This window comes from Mus caroli, unplaced genomic scaffold, assembly GCF_978045245.1.
Source record: "Mus caroli unplaced genomic scaffold, Mus_caroli_1 scaffold_13, whole genome shotgun sequence".
Classification (NCBI taxonomy): domain Eukaryota; kingdom Metazoa; phylum Chordata; class Mammalia; order Rodentia; family Muridae; genus Mus; species Mus caroli.
Window position 1 is genome coordinate 86,001,749 of NW_028227268.1, and position 22,356 is coordinate 86,024,104.

General features: G+C 38.2%; 1 long non-coding RNA gene across 1 annotated transcript in view; it reads right to left on the reverse strand.

Moving 5' to 3' along the window:
- The window catches only part of LOC147001564 (uncharacterized), a 29,038-nt gene extending 18,959 nt beyond the window's left edge, over nucleotides 1–10,079 (reverse strand). Inside the window, exon 1 of the long non-coding RNA XR_015044875.1 lies at nucleotides 10,017–10,079. This is a non-coding gene — a long non-coding RNA (uncharacterized LOC147001564). The remainder of the gene's footprint in view (nucleotides 1–10,016) is intronic.
- Between the last annotated feature and the right edge of the window lie 12,277 nt (nucleotides 10,080–22,356).

Sequence of the window (22,356 nt, forward strand, 5' to 3'; positions counted from 1 at the left end):
AGGCCCTGTCAAGATGATAAGAAACTATTATTTATAAAATGCATAGTCGCTACCCCTTAAAGATTGAGTTTTTTAAACTGTTGGTAGCATTATGACTGATGTTAATAATATCAAATGGCTTAAGAAACCCTACTGGATGAAAGCCCAGCCTATTAAACTTTATTTCAACAATCTGATCATCTAGCCTGTCCAAATATTTTAAAGTCTTCCTTCTTGTGTGTGATACACTCCTCTTTGTCTGTCTGTTCTACCTTCTCCCCTCCACACCTTACTCATTTCCACTTAAATGTCTTTGTTTCTTCTTATCCCAAGATCTTCGCGCTAACTTTCCTCTCAGAACTTCCAGAATTCACTCTGATTCCAGCTTCATGTGGCCTTTCACTGGGTATGTGTCCTTCTCTTTCAACATAAATGACACTTGTATACTGTCTGGAATAATTTCACACCTAGGTGTGTGTGATCTTATTTCATTCTCTAATTGTTTTCTTTCAAAACTCTGTGGCTACCTGTAAAGGGAGAAACTGGGCTATCCACTTATGTGCCCTGCTTGTCTATAAAATTCCTCTATTCCTCTTAGCATCCACGTTTCATAGACATTGTCTGGATCACACTAGGTCAACTTAGACCCCAGTATATACTGATCCTAATTATAAACACTTCCATATAATAAAATCTCCCTACCCAGTGTATTATGCTCTTTGGGAAAGTCTTATCTTCACTTCTGACCTTGTTCAAACTTCACCATCTCCTCTTGTGTCAACTCCGGTAGATTATATCCTTAACAACAGTTTATTTGTTGGGATTTTAAAGTAAATCTTTGGTGTCCCTACATAAACCATCTTCCTTTATATTGAATCCCTGGGTTTTCTTTTGAGTATTTTGTGAGATTCAAATCATTCAACACAGTGCACCGAGTGCACTGTTCCCTGATGGTTTCTAGGATCCCAAGTAATTGTGACTCATTGGACAATGTTTGGCATGGCTGACTGCAGGCATTCAGACACGTTTTCTACTTCTGCATACACTATCTTCTGTGGCATTAGGTGTTAAGGTAGGAATGTATTCCCCTTCTCTCACCTCACCGCCTTTGTCAACTATTGCAGTGTGGATAGGGATATGGTCTCCCTTGCCATTGAAAGAAGAGGCAAAAGCCCAAGGGTTAGTTATGGAGGAAAGAACAGAATATGATGACACTGTGGCTTTCCACCAGAGATGGATCTCTTTTTCTAATGCCTCAAGCCAAGGTTTCAATTAAATGTCCTTTCTAGTTTGTGAGTTTCCCAGCCCTATCAGGGCACACAGCTGGAAAATAGAGCAATGCCACTCTGACTTGCAGACTAGATCTTCTGGTATTACAATGCTATAGCCAGGCTAGGTAGAAAAGAAAGACTATTTTAGTGTCAAGGTGAAGAGTAGAGAAAATGGTAAGATAGCATAGTGACAAAGGTATGATTTTTCCAGCCTTCTCATCTGCTTCATAAGAAATAATATCAGGCTACTGAGATGTCCAAAGTACAAAAAGTTAAAACCTGCATCGTTCTGAATATATTCGTTTCCTTCTAAGCATGGAAACAGATGGCATTAAGCCCAATGATAGTAAGAAAGACTGAGGATTTTTCTGAAACCTTTGAGCCTACATAAAAGAATCAAGAAAAAAAGACTCAGTTCTCTATTATAACCAAAGCAAGGAAGGAAGACACTTGTCAGTGAGACCTATGTTGCTTCATTTATTTGTTTGGGTAGCACAAGAATATGCTAAGAGATCAGAGATAGATTTCAAAAGGGTTTATCTTCTTGGGAGGTTTGTGGGCTTCTTTTATGGGCAATGATGAAATACCTCTAGCACTGACCTATGCGTCTTCTTCAGATGGAATCAAGAGGGGTTGTGTATGAAATAGGAGTTCTTTCTTTGGACCCCATTCTGGATTTATAAACTTTATTACTACCTGACTTGAGATACTTTTTAAAATAAAATTTTTCATGTTCATACTTCTTACCTGAAGACATGGAATTTGGAGGATGCAAGGGGAAAGGCTCACACAAATGAAGACACTGTCAAGTATCTTAGGTGCAAAAGGCATGTCTTTCCGTCTCCATCAGCTACTCTAACCAGTTCTAGGGTAGCTGTGTGACAGGTGGGTTCCATTTCTACAGTGCAGCAGAAATCAGCATCCAACAGGAACTCAAAATAACTTATAGAATTAGGTAGATGGCAACAGTTATATTGTACTATAGGATTTCTTTTTACTTCTCATCTTCTTCCCACTCACACACACACACACACCACTACAATGCACTTGCAGTTCATGCCATGTACATTGATATGTGCACAAGAAAGTGCAGTACTTTTTCACACATTGATTTCAGTATTATCACCTCAAAAATGGGATGCAAACATCTAAAATAGATATCCTAGTGTGCAGGTGAGGAAAGTTCAGCTTTAACTTTTAAAAAGACTTTGGTTCCTTTCACTTCCTAAGTAGCTCAAGTGATTCCAAACCCTTTGACAGGTCAAGGAATGGACCAATTGTTATGTCATAGAATTGGTTTTCTGTAGCGATACAGAAAAGGATTTGAGTGTCTCTGCCACTGCTCTCTAGCACTGAAACTATGGTGGGTTATTTTATGTTCCTGAATATATTTGTCCATTTGTGAAATGGGGATAATAGGTACTTACAAACTGCTCTTACTTAGAAAAAGCGCTGACTTCTCACATGAGGCCACATGATAGCTAGAAGCAGGATAAAAGCCTAGCATCTCTGAATTCATTTTCTATCATCTTCTTTCCTTTGGATCAGTCACCCCTTTAACTTGGCTCATGGGCATGTTAATCACTGAAGAGGACTAAACACGGCTACGGTACAACCCATTTCGTTTCTTTTCAAGGCAGAAGGCACAAAGATAGGAGTAACTAAGTTGTCTTAGTGTCAACTTTTATAATATTCCACTGCAGATTCCACAAAAGTATCTACAGTCTTATAATCACTGTCTTAAGCCTGCAGCTACCTTAAATTACAGGACCAATGGAAGCTCAAGAAGGGACAGACCATCCCCAAATCAGGGAAATGTCTTAGAATGACAAGGCTATGTGCCTTAAAGGGGGAGTAATCACCTTATAGAAACCAGATTCTTTTCTTTAGCCATATTAAAGAATCAGAATCACGTCATTGATCAGTCAGACCACACTTTGAACACAAATACCATATGCCCACTGGGAGCTTTAGCTCCCACTCCCAATACGCCACTTTGGAAAATCTCTACAGGATGACTAGGAGCAGCCACAGACTTCTGAGGTGTCTCCATCCCGGCCCACTGCAGGCAGTCCCTGTCATTGAATGCTGTTCCCAGCAGGCCTAATGCTGCAGGGCCTATAGCAGGACAGATGATCACAACAGGAAGTAGACAGTGGGTCAACACTGTCTATCTCTCAAATGTTGGTAAATGAGCGAGGAAGAGGCTGGGATTTCAATTGCACTTTCAGAAGAATGATGGCTTCCTTATTCCTTGAGTAAATCTTACCTCTGAATGATTGTACTGACTCCCATTAAAGCTACAGGCTGGTGGCCAAACCTTCAGCACAGAGGTGTTTAGATGCAACTTATCCAAGTCACAACAAAACTCTTAGCCAAGGGTATTATCTAATACATTCCGCTATCATTTGTTGCAAATGTCATCTTTTTTGCCATCTACTTGTTTTATTTTATGTGCTGCAAGTCATTTAACTCCCATAGTAATTTTGCATGGGAAATAATATTACCATCCCATTGCTTAGATGAGGAAATAGAAGTAAAAGAAAAGAAATAAACTTCAGTGGATTTGAGTCAATCGTCTTTAGTGTTATACCTTTATCTAGTTCTATAACTTAGAGTTGATCAGAAGTATTAAACTCTCTACTCCTTCCTACACTGTCAATACCTTTATTTTCCTTATTTGTATAATGTAGTGGACCTTTAAAAAGATGTATGTTCAAAATACACCGAGAATGTTTTCAAAATCCCCACAGAGGAGCAATCCAGTGATGATTCCAATGTTGTATATTAGGGTTTGTTTATTTAAGGACTTAGAATACAATTTCTACTGATTCAAAGCTCTAGAAAGGCAATGATGTAGACATCATACTGCCTCTTATCTGAAAGTTTGCATTCATCCTAAAGCAGAAGAAAATGTCTGCTGGTGAAATGTGTCAGTCTTTTCTCCCAGAGCATCAGGAATGGCAAGATATGGTTGCTAGTCTCTCCAATGTTTCTCCACCAGGATTGCCTTTGTAAATGACCTTGGGACTTGAAGATATCCACATCGAGATGACTTGCCTTTTGTAGTTTAAACAGTTCTCATTTCAGCAATGTACTTGGCATCTGCCTCCCCCTTGGATGGCAGGTGTACAATAAAGGCTTTTAAGCCACTCTTAGCAGAATCACCCCCATGCTGCTTGCTTTCTTGATATGTCTTTGCCTTCACTGTTAGCCATTATAAAAGACCGTATGTTGTTATTAGCCTTCATCCTAGCTGAACATAAGTTGTGATCAAACTCCTCAGTATTCATAAATGGAATATGATTTTTATAATAGTGGAAGAGAAGAATAAACTCCAATTCACTGCATCCAAACACCCCACCAAATGTTCGTTCTTTGCAGAGCATGCAGCATTTCCAAGTTTAAGAAGCTGAGTAAAGTCTGAAGACTCAAAGTAGCCAACAGACAATGTGTATGTGTGTGTGTGTGTGTGTGTGTACACTGTTGCTATGCAAAAAATACTGAGAAACTGACAGGATACTCTTTATGTATGTCTAGTATCAAGTAGTATTAGAAAATTATAACTGGCAAATGGCAGCTTTTCAAAATTATTTCTTGTATAGAAGGAATTAAAAATGTTTGGGGTAACATAAAACAAAAGCTTTAAGTATTTAAGGTAAAGATAATGCATACTATGGTACAATTACTATCTCAAATGCATCCTTGATGTTTAGTGGTCATGCCAAGCCAGCAGGTAAAAAACAGGTATTTTTTCATCATTTCTATATATGGGATGATGACAATTCCCAAAGTCGTGAGGCTGAATTGATGAGATGAATACTGAATCCTATTCCTAGCCAGACCTCTCTGTACCTGTGTGACATAGTTTCTCAACTGGGCAATTCTGTAGTTCTAAGTCCAGGCTGCCAGCTAAGAGGAGTAGAACACAGGTGCTTCCCTGATTCAGAGCAAGCTGTGAGGTGAGCTGCTGCTGCTGCTGCTGCTGCAAAAGTCAAGTTGCTTAGCCAAAAGACTGAGACTCCGGAGAGGAGCAGAGAAAAGGCTTAGAGTTACAGAGATAAAGTTTGGACCTGTGACGAAAGGATGGACCATCTAAAGACTGCAATATCCAGGGATCCATCCCATAATCAGCTTCCAAACACTGACACCATTGCATACACTAGCAAGATTTTGCTGAAAGGACCCAGATATAGCTGTCTCTTGTGAGACAATGCATGGGGCCTAGCAAACACAGAAGTAGATGCTCACAGTCAGGATCACAGGGCCCCCAATGGAGGAGCTAGAGAAAGTACCCAAGGAGCTAAAGGGATCTGCAACCCTATAGGTGGAACAACATTATGAACTAACCAGTACCCCAGAGCTCTTGACTCTAGCTGCATATGTATCAAAAGATGGCCTAGTTGGCCATCACTAGAAAGAGAGGCCCATTGGACTTGCAAACTTTATATGCCCCAGTACAGGGGAACGCCAGGGCCAAAAAGTGGGAGTGGGTGGGTAGGGGAGTGGGGGAGGGAGTGTATTGGGGACTTTTTGGATAACATTGGAAATGTAAATGAGGAAAATACCTAATTAAAAAAAAGAGCAAGAAAAAAAAAGAAGGGAGACTAAAGAGCGATAGAGAAGAGATACTATTCTTTGAGGAAGCAACCATGAAGAGATGAGGGAGCTTGCTAGATAGTCAGGTAGGGAAGGATTCTCGACTGAAGGACAGGGCAGAGAGGACAGCTCTTTAACAAGCCACCTAAATCTCTGTAGCCCCCGGGGCTCTTGGATGCCATATTAAAAGCACATCCATCACTAGACAGATCTGCCACAGGAGCAGGTGCTGGGACGTTAATGAAAGGGCTGGCCAGGTCCTGCTTTCTTCCTTAGCCTCTGAGCACATGAATCATCATTTCCACCTAATCCCACTTTGTGCTAATCAGGACAGATGATGGGGGAGCCTAATTGGGAATGACATGAAGTCATTCATCCTACTAACTACAACGGAGGGCACAACCATGCTAGTATAGAACACACATGTTATCACTCACAATGTATATAAAGGTGTACCTTAATATGAATCCCCAAGTGTATAGTTCAAATATAAAGGGAAATATTAAAATCAGCCTCTAAGAAAATCAATTCCTATTTTAATGTTCAACAACTCAGGCAAGATATATATATAACAAAATGGGAGGAAATGAAGAGTAACAAAAAATGGAAAGAACAGTGAAGGAGGAAAAGGAAATGGAATGCCCGTGTAAATAACAGCAATTAGATGAACATTGTATTCTGGTTAACTGTAAAGCTTTCAAATGAGACAGAAGAGGGAACTAAATACAGCCAGGAAATATCAATCAATAAGGCATACAGCTACAAAACTATTTTATGGTTAGTTTAAAGCAAAGACTTCTGAATACAGCCAACAGTTGGACAGTTTTAAATGGCTGATTAAATGCATACATTTTATTTTAAGCTAGTCAAATTGCACCTCTCTTAATCTTCCATTCATTTTAAATTTCCATAAATGATAACTAATGGGGCACTATCATTATCCCTCAGCTCTCTAATATACCAAGCACTTAACAGAGCGAGTTCAAATATGCTTTTCTGGGCAATTCATAGATGGGACATGCTTTGGAGATGGGAGAATCAACTGAGCATGGTGAGGTAAATCCACTGTGTGAGCCAGGAAGATTTCACCAGGTAGGGCCAGAGACAATGCCAGGAAATAGTTTTGTATTTTTCTTTTTGCTTGAATTTTGTTTAAAATGTCAGCCTTACATTATTTTGCAGTTTTATAGTGGCACAGTAATCTTATATGGAAAATTCTATCAAAAGAATGTTTGATCACATGACTTTAAAAGAAAGAGGATTGGAATGATAATAGACTGCTGGATAGCTAAGACAAAAGTTTATGTTTCTTATTTGTAATCTTTCTTGAATTATCAGGATCTTTTGTCGCAATTAGAATGTATATTCCAGCTGAGTGACTAATGTCTGATCATAGGCAACTGCAGAATTTGAAATGTCTTTTCTTTAAAGTCATCTAGAATCACATACTCTGTCCCCACCAGTATAGCATGGGGTGAAAGTTGGTAGTGAAGGGACCAGGCAGGCCATATCTTTCTCTTCATGTTTTTGTATTACTGGTAGAATAATATTATATTGCATATGGGGGCCCTTGACAACTCACAGGAGAGCAAGAGTACCCTGAAGCAAGGTCATTTCCTAGGGGAGGAAGACATGACTTGGAAGATTGATATTTTGAGTTCTGATTTGTTAATATGTTTTGTAGAAAGTTGTCTGGAAGTCTGATATGCAAACATTCTTTTCAAAATTTAAAGAAAAAAATGACATACTTTAAATGAAGTCAGTTAATACATCAGGGTTCTCCACAGAAATATATTCTTAGTGCAGGGACGGTATTCATTTATCCTCCAACCTACTGGGTCTCCCACCTGTGAACTGGTACAATGACTGATGAGGAGAATGAAGGCCATATGCTATGAAGAGAATGCAAAGGATTATCCAGTGTGTGCCCTATTAAAGGAGAGACATGCCATGCATTCAGGAAGAGTTTTGTTCCCCAACAATCCTCAATTTTAAGATTTGGTTCCCAGGAGTGTGATAGTAATTACTTTGATGCCTAGTAAACTAATAGATTGTTGGCCAAGTCAACGATCAGCTCTGGTAGGTATGGAGTGAATTCTGGAGAGAATGGGTAGCTTTGACTTTGACCTTTCCAACTTGTATGACCTTTAACAAGCTATCCAATTGCTTTTCAAATCAACTCTTCTCAAGTAGAACTGGGAGAGCAGGGCTTTGTGGGTGCTGCCGATTGTATGAGTCCAGAGCAGGGAGATCAGCCCACTTGATATCCTTGATGAAAGGTACATATTTTTCTTTAAGTGTCAAATTTACTAAGAAACAATACACGAGTTTAGAAACATTCACTAATTGCAATATATTTTTCAGAAACCTTGAAGTCGTGCCCTCCACGTCTAATTAGCATGAAGCTTTCAGCACAAGGGTGTAAGTTCATCAGTAGTCATTAGCCCTGCTGTGTCCCCTCATGATCTCCAGCAGTCCTGTCTTCCAAAGGCCCAACTGCTAGAAGATTATATTCCACATTCAAGGGTCAGGGTCACCTTATTGTCCTCTGCCTAGGCCACATCAGCACAGAAATAGTTTCATTCCATTTTTATTTTAGCAAGATGATTTTAGCCAAGAATGACCACCAGTTTAGGTAAGCAAATAAACAATAGAGGATCTTATTTTTTGAATACAGACTAGGACTCAGGAATTATTTTGAATGGCATTCATGCATTTTCTCATTTATTGTAGAATGTGTAAAAATGTGTCTTAGATCAGATAGCTTTAGGTTGAAGTCTTAGCTCTGACTAACAGCCAGATGAGCTGATACACTTTCTTTCCACAGTTTGGAAATTTTGTTGACAGTAGTTTCTTTTTGAGGGTCTGTCATGGGGAAGGGGGATTCAATACAGCAGTACAAGGGGTATTTCCTACACGGTTCACTTATTGAAACTTTTCCTTCTATGGCCCCTACAAGATTTCTAGGTTTCCTTCAGATCTCACATACTGAACCTGCTTAGTCTCAGCTGTTTGACCAGAAAGAGAAAGACTAAAAATTCTATTCTTAGCCTTCCCTTTTTGCTGTCACATCAATTGCTAAAAGTGGCTTCCCACCATCCCATGCCTTACCACGTTACCTGTCTCCCAGCAAAAGCTCCTATTTACATCTCATTACTTTGACTTCAGTAGTTAAGAAAGCCAGCTCAGTGGTGTAGACAGTTGTCAGGACAGCATGAACTCAATCTCTTTCTGACCTGGATGGCCAAGCTACTGCAAATGAGTTGGGAGAACTGAGTGGTAAACCCAAAGTATATCACAGAAACCTCTCAGTGTTTATTTAGATTCTGACCTCTTAAGAAATCATGCTGATCCCCCATACGATGATAGTACAGTTTAGCACTTAATTAAAAATTTAAAAACAGTTTTTGAAGGTTAAGGGTTCCATCTAAAACTTCAAATCAGTTTTAAGGAAAATTAATGAAAATTATTAATTGTTGTAGCTCACTTAAAAGAAGCTCGATGAGAACATTATGAAAAATTAGTGAAATTATTATCAGATGGAATAATTAAAGATCAATTGTGAAATAATCACATAATTCTAGCTATACGCTATATAGCTCTTCATTAATCAAAGATAATCGGGAATTGCAATACTTAATTAGATGCAAGAAAGTGTTTGTGTGTTCTGGCTCTGAAAGGGGATAATTTGAGAGTGCCAAAGCTGTACAGTTGTCAGCTTGCACTGATTTTTGAGAGTCTAGAGCTGTAGATTGTACAGTGTGGGGGCAGGTCACTTTAGATCTGCTGAAATCTGTTCGAAAACAGATGCCAATGCTTTGCAGGGGACACTAATCATTCTGTCTTTCATGATATGTTTTATTCCTAATTCTGAAAAATGGGGTTATTAATTCATCAGTCTGAAGATAATAGTAACCCATGTAATTCAGGCATTTGCATCTGATCTCAAAGCCTCAACAACAAATTTTACCTGGGTTTACATTCTTCAGTACCTCACAGAGCCATATAGATTGATGCCCACTATGATTCCCCAAAAGGAAATTTATACTGCTATCTTCCCCACTCTTAAATTAAACACATACCTAAAATTCATGAGAAAGCTATATGTTAATTTTAAATATAGTATTTTTATGATTTATTTGTTTTTATGATTTTAATTGAACTAACCTTACATCTCCTCCACCTCTCTCTTTTCTCCTTGTGGTCTTTCACAGTTACTCTTCTTCAAAACCTTCTTGGGCACCTCCCCACTGTCAAGTTGATAACTTTTTCTTTCCTGTTTATAATTATAATATAACATATATAAACACACACACATATACATGTATACACACATATACATAAACACACACACACACACAACCTACTGAGCCCATTTTTGTCTTATGTGGGTATATGATTTCAAAGCTGACCACTCTGCATTGGACAACCAGTAAAGGAGCTCACATGTAGGAGAGTTTAATTCTAGTCCCAGCAGTCATTAGCTACATACCATTCTTTGTTTGGGGAACCCTGTGAAATTTCTCTCCTTCCACATTAACATCTCCACAGAAATGACTATTGTTCCAGTCTGGTTTATGAAGTCATTTCTAGGTAAGACTGTTTCCCAGGAGACTTCTTGGTATTATACCTCATACAATATTTTGTCCTCCTTTTCCATAATACCCCTTGAGCCATAAATGCAGGGCCTGTGATGTGGATGTGGCTTTTGGGGCTGGGCTACCCATGACCCATTGATCTCTGCATTGTCTTAAGTTGTGGTTTACAGTGATGGTCCCTATTTGCAGAAAAAGAATCTTTTATGAAGAGGGTTGGTAGTTACACTTAGCTGTGAGTATAAGATACTATTTAGAATGTCCTAAGAAATTGTACTAGTCTAGTGAAATGATAGTAATAGGTTTTTATCCTCTAAGGTCCATGACCTCACTAGTTCTGCAAAGCTAGCAATGTTTCCAATACCAGGTATGGTTTCCCTCCTGTTCAATGGATCATAAGGGCTGGTTAGACAACTACTGACTGTTGCCAATATGTGCTTATACCATTATGGATATATTGCTGTGCTGGTATTTGTTGTGGTTCATAGGCATTGAGTCTGGATAGGGCAATTTAATTGTTTTGCTCACTTGGCAGCTTGTATAGTATTTTCTGGAAACATGAAAGATAGATTCAGGAGAGAGATTTTTAAATTAGGTCTAGCCTAAATCATCCAAGTTTTGTATTCTAAGTATGTGGTCTCTTCAACAATAGCCCCTCCTTCAAACTGTGAGAGGCACCTAAAGGCTTCATTGATATTGTTTGGTGGAGTTACTTGGACTAACCTGACCAATCTTTCAAAAGGAGATTTCTCATGTCTTATATTAGAATTTCTGGTAGTCTTTGTTTTGTTTTTGTTTTTGTTTTTGTTTTTGTTTGTGTGTGTGTGTGGGGGGGAGCATTGTCAAACCAAGTCATTTTTAACTTCCTTTATCTCAAATATATATTTTTTCTTGAATTTATAAGAAATTATGAAAATTATATTACATTGATATATACATATATAAATATATATTTCTATATCTTTTAAATATATATCCAAACATATCAATTGTTAAAGTGAACACATGGTCCTCAGTTGTATGTTATCCAACATGGAGCAACCACAAAAACTTATAAGTGGCTTTGGAGAGTCATAGTAGAATATAGATGGTATTAATTGGGAAGTAGATTAACAAAAGAGACAAACAGTAAAGTTGTTTGATAAATTCTCAAAGAGCCATACTATTTTATATTTACCACAAATTATGTATAATATATAATACATAGATAAAGACTTATTTTTATTTTTTTAAAGTATGTGCATGTGTGTGTTTGTATGTGAATGAAGGGACCCACAGAGTTAGGAAGAGGGTATCTGATTCCCCTGAGTTGAAATTACAGGTGAATATAAACTGCTTGATGTGAGTGGTGGGAACCAAACTTTGGTCCTCTGCAAGAGCAGGAAGTGCTCTTAACCACTGAACATCTCTCCATCTCATCAATGATATTTTTTAAATTAACTCTTTAAGGTAAAATGAAAATGACACGTGATAAAATATACTATGTAATATATATTACCTCTAATGTGTGAACTGTAACAGGTACACACTTCCACTTGATCACCATAACAATGGTTGCACTGGGCACTCATACCATCCCAGGATGATCATTTGTAAACCATTCCAGTTGAGTTTCATGAAGAGCACCACGATCATTGCCCTTTTCCACTCACTATAATACTTTTGTGATTTACTCTGCTTAGCTAAATTATTTCTTCTTCTTCTTCTTCTTCTTCTTCTTCTTCTTCTTCTTCTTCTTCTTCTTCTTCTTCCTCTTCTTCTTCTTCTTCTTCCTCTTCTTCTTCTCCCCCTTCTCCCCCTTCTGCCCCTTCTCCTCCTACTCCTACTCTCCTCCTCCTCCTCCTTCTCTCCTCCTTCTCTCCTCCTTCTCTCCTCCTCCTCCTCCTCCTCCTCCTCCTCCTCCTCCTCCTCCTCCTCCTCCTCCTCCTCCTCCTCCTTCTTCTTCTTCTTCTTCTTCTTCTTCTTCTTCTTCTTCTTCTTCTTCTTCTTCTTCTTCTTCTTCTTCTTTTTCTTCTCCTCCCCCTCTTCCTCCTCCTCCTTTTTATTTTACAAAACCCTATATCACATAACACAGGAAAAAAACACTATAGTTTTCCTTACTAATTAGCCTATTAACAGATGATTAGTTTATTTCCAGTTTTAGATATTGTAAATACAGTGTGAGTCATTGTGAATAAGCCTTTTTGTTCCTAGTGTAACTTGTTTTTTTATAATTTTTTTATGTCATCTTCTTTACTCTTCCTAACTCAGCCAAGTAAACAAACCACTTCTTAGAAAATTGAGGAAGCTCTGTTGTCTTGCTCTCTATATAAAAAAGGGGCAGGTGGATAGAAAAAAAATTGTCATATTTCAAAAGGAAATGTTTTAGATAAATTGTACGATTCCTGAGATGACTTCAAAAGCATCAAGGAAGGTTCTGTTATTACTCTGAGTTTAAAAAATTGTTATCTGGGTCTCAAAAAGGTTGAATCATTTGGCTGAAGACCATGTAGCTTGTAATAGCAAAAGTCAAGACCACACTTTGTAACATACACATGCATAATCCAGGACTCTTTATTCTCTTATGAATGGTCTTTACTTACTTCAGTATGTGTTTATTATTACATGTTTACTATTTAAATGATGCTGTGATGAGAAGTCCATATTAATAGGAGATTCCAAAATTTCACATTCCTTTTAAGACCTTGTGATTTGAACTGAGATAGTAATGTGTTTACATAGAAAAAAATTGGCACCATTATGAGGCAATAAGAATGTTAGGTGTTTGTTTTCTGTACTACGCTAGATGCTAGTGTGGGATTAATAGGTATTTAATAATAATAAAGAGAGTTATTTGGAAGATGTTCATTACAGGGCTGTTATTTGTGGCAGACATTAGGAAAAACACAGATTATAGATAGGGAAGAATGTAGAACAAGGCACAGTTAACTCTGTACATCTTGGTGACAGGGGCAGGAGGGGATCCAGAATCAGCAGCAGTGGGAAGACTCACAATTAAATTGAACATAGAGGGTTAGTCCTATTGAATATTATTTTAAAGGGCGTGGCATTGACTGGACATTGTACAGAGACAACATAGACTCTTAAGAGTGACTGACATGGTCCAAGTGCTGCTTTATAGAGTTACTTGATCTTGCCCAATGATGTAGGTGAGGGAAAAGCCATGCAGATGTACTGTGGCCTAGGTAGAAAGTGAAAACCAGGAAAATGAAAAGAAAAATCCAACAGCTTTTATAAAAATAAAACAAGCCATTTCAGCCCTTCACTGACTGGCATTGTAATTTAGAGGCATTCAGATAGAATTCCTCTAGAAACTAAATAGCCTTTGCAAACAGGACCAGGTTTCACAGCCCCAGAAATGGTTATAGAGCTGGGATGTTTTATAAGACTTAATTTTGGCCTGGAGCTTAATTCCCATTTTGCTACAATTCACTGCCTGTCAACATACCAAAGGATGTACTGACTTGCTTATTTCAGCTTCTCTTTAGAGTATAGTTTAAAATAGCACCCATCAGTCTTAATCTCCACTATTTTCCAAAATATTTCCCAAATTAATAAGTGCAGGATAGGAGGCAGTGACCCTGGAGGGGAATATGACAAAAATAGCTCACCCATAATTAGAAATGAAATCTCCTTTCATTGAGCAAAAGGAAATGGGCAAAACCCAAAAGCTCTGCATACCACGCAGTTCCAAGGCATCTTTAAGATAAGTACTTCCTGTCTGCTCTGCAGCTGCCCAGGGGTCCAGGGATGCTTGTTTTCACTCTATCAGCTCCACCCATATTCACCATAGCCCGGGTACACATGTAGGTTGGATTCTGGCAATTAAGTGAACAATTCTCCTAAGAAGACCTTAGTTAAACGTGTATGTGGGTCATAGCAACCCACAAACACATGTGTTCTGCAACACAGGCTAAAGAGACAGCTCCTGATTGATTTGGAAGCCAAAGAAAGCACTTGAACAAAACTTGATGGTAATGAACTCAAACGCCTCCAGTCTTTTTGAAATGAGTTTCTTTGGTTCTCAGTGCTGTGATTGTTGCTGTGTACTAGATGGAAAAGACATTGTGAACTTAAGGAGACAATGGAGTTCTAATTCCATTTGATGTGTGCTTGGTATATAAGTCATTGGATCTTGGAAATGTGACCTCTTTCTCTCTAGTTGGTTCACATCTGCTAAATTAGAATCTTCATCACACTAGCGAGATAGAAAGATGATCTCCTGAGCATGCCAAGCATTGTACCACTTCTACACAACACACTTAGATATCAATGTTTGTATACAGTGTTTCTGCTACTACTATTGTTGGTATTTTGTGACAGTTGTTATTTTTTGTTGGTACTATTTCAACAGTTTCAGATCCAAAGTTTAGTGATTCCACTGTAGGTATTTGTAGTCTTATAGAAAGAAAGAAAGAAAGAAAGAAAGAAAGAAAGAAAGAAAGAAAGAAAGAAAGAAAGAGAGAGAGAGAGAGGGAGAGAGAGAGAGAGAGAGAAAGAAAGGGAAGGGAAGAAAAAAAAAGAAACGTAATGATGTAAATACCCAAAGGAAAAATTGAAGAGGATGCATATATATGTATGAGAAACACTTGCTGGAAAAGCAGAAGAAAGAATAATCTTGCAGAGGCAGGCACAAAGCATTGGATGCACATGACGTATTTAAGCATTTTTTTCTTTTTTTTTTTTTTTTTTTGCTGAGCTTTTATTAAATAGACTTTGTGGTTGCTCCTCAATGAAAGGATCCTGGGAAATCGTTTGAGGTGCAAATCCAACCTTTGTTTCAGAAAGTGTGCCCTGGTAACACTGTGAACTGAGAGAAAAGTTATGGGCACAAAGAGAGTCACAAACTAGAAGTGAATAGGTTTGATTATTTCAGTATTCAAAAGATTGTAAGGCAAAAGCCAAAGAGAGGTGGAGAAAGAAGAAGAGGGCTTGAATGGTGAGAAGGATTCTGGCAGCTGGCAGCAGTCCCCAACCAGTCTATTAATACATAGTACTGAATACCTTCATATCTCAACCTTAGATTTTCTCCATCTTAACTCTATTGATGCCTGCCCAGTATTTCTCAGAGTACACCCATGCCAGCTCCTTGACATACACAATAACTATACTTGCCCCTATACTCATGACTCCACTGATGTTTTCTTTGCCTGAAAGAAAAAGTTATTTTATGAGTATGTGTGTTTACCCGCGAATAGGTATTGCATAGATAGCATGCCTAGTGCCCACAGAGTTCAGAAAGGACTTCTGACCTTATAGAACTAGAGTTACAGGTCCTTGTGAACTGTTAGATAGTGGAACTGAAGCCACATCCTCTGTAAGAACATTACCTCTCTTAACTGCTGAGTGATCTTCCCATTATGTTCTTCCTCGAGACTTTTGAATCCCTCCTGAGAACATTGCTGCTTTCCCTGACTCCCCAGTGGCTATTACAGTCCTCTCTTTTTTGTTCATGTCCAAGCGAATATTATAAAAGCAATATTTTCCTTTCCAAAAAGGATACTAACTAAGTTTCTTCAGCACATAAGCTGTCCCATATGTACCTAGGTACTGGGCCTAAATTCAACATTTCAGCTACAGGTATGTCTTGGGATAAAATTTCTTTAATTTGTAAGGAACTCTGAATTCAATCAGCATCAAGCATGAAAACATATTGTGATGGTTTGTATATCCTTGGACCAGGGAGTGGTACCATCTGGAGGTGTGGCCTTGTTGGAATAGGTGTGACACTGTGGGTGTGGGCATAAGATCCTCACTCTAGTTTTCTGGAAGTCAGTCTTCCACTAGCAGACTTTGGATGAAGACAGAACTCTCAGCTCTGCCTGTGCCATGATAGCCTGGATGCTGCCATGCTCCCACCTCGATGATAATGGACTGAACCTCTGAACCTGTAAGCTAGCCCCAATTAAATGTTGTGTTTTATAAGACTTGCCTTGGTCATCGTGTCTGTTCACAGCAGTAAAACCCTAAGACACATATTTATATACATATAAAAGATAGCGTAATCCAGAGGTTTTTAATTGTTTCCTCTCTTAACTCCAACCTCCATACTAAATGTATCAGGGTAAAGAGTACCTCTGAAGTCTCCTAGATATTAATCTTCCTGCTCATTTGGTTATGCCACCCTGACTTTATTAGTGTTTGCAAACTTAGAGATTACAAACAGCTCTATATTTGTCTATTCTAAATTCTATTTTCCAGCAAGCCCCCATAAGTCAGAGATCTGTTGGAAACTTGACTGAGTTACATCTTTCCTTTCACAGTCATGCAACATGCAAACTCTCCCTCAACTTAAACATTCCTATTGGTCTGATATTTTTTCCTTCTCCTGCTCTGTTTCAATCACTCTGGTGTCTGTTTTCTTAGGTCTATCAAACTCATGACTAATGCTAAGCCAAATTAACCAGAAAAAAGGAGGATCCAAGAAAATAAAATTGGATATGAAAAAGAGACTTTGACATAGACACTGAGGAAATTCAGAGAATCACAAGACATATTTTAAAAATAAATGTTCTACCAGACTAGAAAACTTAAGGAGAATGGGTGGGTTTCTTGATATATACAACCTTACAGAAGGAAATCAAATTGAAATAAACAATTTTAAATGATCCATAACTACTAGTGAAATAAAGGCAATAATTACCAGTTTCTCAACAAAAATGTCATGAGATAAATCATTGTAGTATACATTCTACCTGGCTATCAAAGCACTAATGCCAATTCTCCAGAACTCATTGTACAAAATAGAAAAAAAAATTTAGTTGGATGTTTTATTTGTTTACATTTCAAATGTTATGCCTTTCCCCTCTGGAAACCCCATATCCCATTCCTCCCCCCACGTTTATGAGGGTGCTCCCCCACCCACCCACCCTGGCATTCCCCTACTGGGACATAGACCCTTCACAAGATCAAGGGCTTCTCCTCCCATTGATGTCTGACAAGGCCATCCTCTGCTACAAATGCAGCTGGAGCCATGGGTTGCTCCATGTGTACTCTTTGGTTGGTGGATTAGTCTCTGGGAGCTCTCAGGGGTATGGTTGGTTCATATTATTGTTCTTCCTAGAAATTTAATAAACATTTCCAATTTATTTTTATGATGTCAGAATTATCCTGATACTAAAACCACACAAGTGCTCAGCAAAATAAAAATCATAGAACAATATATCTTATGAATATAAATGCCAAACTTCTTTTTTTTTTTTTTGGTTTTTCGAGACAGGGTTTCTCTGTATAGCCCTGGCTGTCCTGGAACTCACTTTGTAGACCAGGCTGGCCTCGAACTCAGAAATCCGCCTGCCTCTGCCTCCCGAGTGCTGGGATTAAAGGCGTGCGCCACCACGCCCGGCGCCAAACTTCTAAATAACATACTTATAAATCAATTTCTTGAACACATCACAAATATTTTCCACCATGATCAAAATGAGTTAATCCCTGAGATTGTTCAATATAGGCAAATTAATGAACATAATTGACAATATAAACAGACTAAAAGACAGAAACTACATGATAAATTCATCACATGCCTAGAAGGCCTTTGATAAAATCCAATATCACTTCATGATAATAGTCCAGGAAAGACAAGGTGTACAAGGGATACACCTCAACATATTAAAGGCAATTTACAGCCAGCCCATAGCCAACAGCATTCTAAAGGGAAAGTAACTCAAAGCATTTCCAGTATTATCAGGAGCATCTCATGAATTTCCAGTCTCTCCATACATATTCAATATTGTACTTGAAGTCTCAGCTACAGTGATAAAACAACTCAAGCAGATCAAGGGGATACAAATAGGAAAGGAAGAAGCCAAAGTATCTATACTTTTAGACATAAAAAAAAAAACCTGAAGAATCTACCAGGAAACTTCCACAGCTGATAAAGCACTTTCACAAAAGTATCAGGATACAAAATTAACACACAAAAATCAGTAGTTCTCCTATTTGCCTATGCCAAACAGACTGAGAAAGAAATCAAGAAAAAAAAGATCTTTGTTCATGGTAGTCTGAAAGAAAGAAAAGAAAAGAAAAGAAAGAAAGAAAGAAAGAAAGAAAGAAAGAAAGAAAGAAAGAAAGAAAGAAAGAAGGAAAGAGAGAGAGAGACAGAGAGAGGGAGGGAGGGAGGAGAGAGAGGAAAGAAAAAAAAGAAAAGAAAAGAAAAGAAAGGAAAGGAAAGGAAAGGAAAGGAAAGGAAAGGAAAGGAAAGAAAAGGAAAGGGAAAAGGAAAAGGAAAAAAGGAAAAGGAAAAGGAAAAGGAAAAGGAAAAGGAAAAGGAAAAGGAAAAGGAAAAGGAAAAGGAAAAGGAAAAGGAAAAGGGAAAGGGAAAGGGAAAGGGAACGGGAAAGGGAAAGAGAAAGGGAAAGGGAAAGGGAAAGGAAAGGAAAAGAAAAGAAAGACAAACAGATTGGAATGGCTCAGAACAAGCAACTAAAAGATGTATATGATAAAAAGTTCAAATCATTGAAGAAATAAGTTGAAGATGGGATCACTAGTTAGCATAAGTTGTGCTTGGTTCGTTTTTTACTTCTGGAGCTATTTCAGTCTTCTTTTCAGATATCGCTTCTCTCCTAATATTCAAGTCTGAAGTCTCTTCAGATCTCCATGAATCTTCTCATCCCAAAACAACCTGATTGGTTTTATGGTTTATTTTTTCTTTCCCAACTCCATGAAATTATTAATTATGCTTTTTAGAACAGTACTCTTATTTAATGTTATTACAATTTTATTATTGAAATCATTATTTTTCACTTTTGTGTGTGTTTGGATAATACACAGAATGAATGATAGTACAGAATTCACATGGAATGGGCTAAATTTGTAGAGTTGGTTCTCCATGAATGAAACACATGTCAAAAGACACGCACAGAAAACATCATTACTTACTGAACCATGGAACTACTTTTGTTTTTGTTTGTTTTTTAAATATTTTTATTAGGTATTTTCCTCATTTACATTTCCAATGCTATCCCAAAAGTCCCCCACACCACCCCCCCCCCACTCCCCTACCCACCCACTCCCACTTTTTGGCCCTGACGTTCCCCTGTACTGGGGCATATAAAGTTTGCATGTCCAATGGGCCTCTCTTTTCCAGTGATGGCCGACTAGGCCATCTTTTGATGCATATGCAGCTAGAGACAAGAGCTCCGGGGTTCTGGTTAGTACATCATGTTGTTCCAACAATAGGGTTGCAGATCCCTTTAGCTCCTTGGGTACTTTCTCTAGCTCCTCCATTGGGGGCCATGTGATCCATCCAATAGCTGACTGTGAGCATCCACTTAGGTGTTTGCTAGGCCCCGGCCTAGTCACATAAGAGACAGCTATATCAGGGTCCTTTCAGCAAAATCTTGCTAGTGTATGCAATGGTGTCAGCTGATTATGGGATGGATCCCTGGATATGGCAGTCTCTAGATGGTCCATCCTTTCCTTTCAGCTCCAAACTTTGTCTCTGTAACTCCTTACATGGGTGTTTTGTTCCCAATTCTAATAAGTGTCCACACTTTGGTCTTCATTCTTTTTGAGTTTCATGTGTTTCACAAATTGTATCTTATACCTTGAGTATTCTAAGTTTGTGGGCTAATATCCACTTATCAGTGAGTAAATATCATTTGAGTTCTTTTGTGATTGGGTTACCTCACTCAGTATGATGCCCTCCAGGTCCAACGATTGGCCTAGGAATTTCATAAATTCATTCTTTTTAATAGCTGAGTAGTACTCCATTCTGTAAATGTACCACATTTTTTGTATCCATTCCTCTGTTGAGGGGCATCTGGGTTCTTTCCAGCTTCTGGCTATTATAAATAAAGCTGCTATGAACATAGTGGAGCATGTGTCTTTCTTACTAGGTGGAACATCTTCTGGATATATGCCCAGGAGAGGTATTGCAGGATCCTCCAGTAGTACTATGTCAAATTTTCTTAGGAACTGCCAGACTGATTTCGAGAGTGGTTGTACAAGCTTGCAATCCCACCAACAATGGAGGAGTGTTCCTCTTTCTCCACATCCTTACCAGCATCTACTGTCACCTGAATTTTTGACCTTAGTCATTCTGACTGGTGTGAGATGGAATCTCAGGATTGTTTTGATTTGCATTTCCCTGATGATTAAGGATGCTGAACATTTTTTGAGGTGCTTCTCAGGCATTCGGTATTCCTCAGGTGAGAATTCTTTGTTTAGCTCTGAGCCCCAGTTTTTAATGGGGTTATTTGATTTTCTGGAGTCTACCTTCTTGAGTTCTTTATATACATTGAATATTAGTCCCCTATTTGATTTAGAATAGGTAAAGGTCCTTTCCCAATCTGTTGGTGTCCTTTTTGTATTATTGATGGTGTCTTTTCCCTTACAGAAGCTTTGCAATTTTATGAGGTCCCATTTGTCAATACTCAATCTTACAGCACAAGCCATTACTCTTCTATTTAGGAATGTTTCCCGGTGCCCATATCTTCGAGGCTTTTCCCTACTTTCTCCTCTATAAGTTTCAGTGTCTCTGGTTTTATGTGCAGTTCCTTGATCCACCTAGATTTTACCTTAGTACAAGGAGATAGGAATGTATCAATTTGCATTCTTCTACATGATAACTACCAGTTGTGCCAGCACCATTTGTTGAAAATGCTGTCTTTTTTCTGCTGGACGGTTTTAGCTCCCTTGTCAAAAATCAAGTGACCATAGGTGTGTAGGTTCATTTCTGGGTCTTCAATTCTATTCCATTGGTCTACTTGTCTGTCACTATATCAGTACCATGCAGTTTTTATCACAATTGCTCTGTAGTACAGCTTTAGATCAGGCATGGTGATTCCACCAGAGGTTCTTTTATCCTTGAGAAGATTTTTTGCTATCCTAGGTTTTTTGTTATTCCAGAAGAATTTGCAGATTGCTCTTTCTAATTCATTGAAGAATTGAGTTGGAATTTTGATGGGGATTTCATTGAATCTGTAGATTGCTTTTGGCAAGATAGCCATTTTTACAATGTTGATCCTGCCAATCCATGAGCATAGGAGATCTTTCCATCTTCTGAGATCTTCTTTAATTTCTTTCTTCAGAGACTTGAAGTTCTTATCATACAGATCTTTCACTTCCTTAGTTAGAGTCACACCAAGGTATTTTATATTATTTGTGACTATTGTAAAGGGTGTTGTTTCCCTAATTTCTTTCTCAGCCTGTTTATTCTTTGTGTAGAAAAGGGCCATTGAGTTGTTTGAGTTAATTTTATATCCAGCTACTTCACCGAATCTGTTTATTGGGTTTAGGAGTTCTCTGGTGGAATTTTAGGGTCACTTATATATACTATCATATCATCTGAAAAAGTGATATTTTGACTTCTTCCTTTCCAATTTGTATCCCCTTGATCTCCTTTTGTTGTCGAATTCCTCTGGCTAGGACTTCAAGTACAATGTTGAATAGGTATGGAGAAAGTGGGCAGCCTTGTCTAGTCCCTGATTTTAGTGGGATTGTTTCCAGCTTCTCACCATTTACTTTGGTGTTGGCTACTGGTTTGCTGTAGATTGCTTTTATCAAGTTTAGGTATGGGCCTTGAATTCCTGATCTTTCCAAGACTTTTATCATGAGTGGGTGTTAGATCTTGTCAAATGGTTTCTCTGCATCTAACAAGATAATCATGTGGTTTTTGTCTTTGAGTTTGTTTATATAATGGATTACATTGTTGGATTTCCATATATTAAACCATCCCTGCATCCCTGGAATAAAACCTACTTGGTCAGGATGGATGATTGCTTTAATGTGTTCTTGGATTTGTTAGGGAGAATTTTATTGAGTATTTTTGCATTGATATTCATAAGGGAAATTCGTCTAAGTTCTCTATCTTCGTTGGATCTTTCTGTGGTTTAGGTTTCAGCATAATTGTGGCTTCATAGAATGAGTTGGGTAGAGTACCTTCTACTTCTATTTTGTGGAATAGTTTGTGT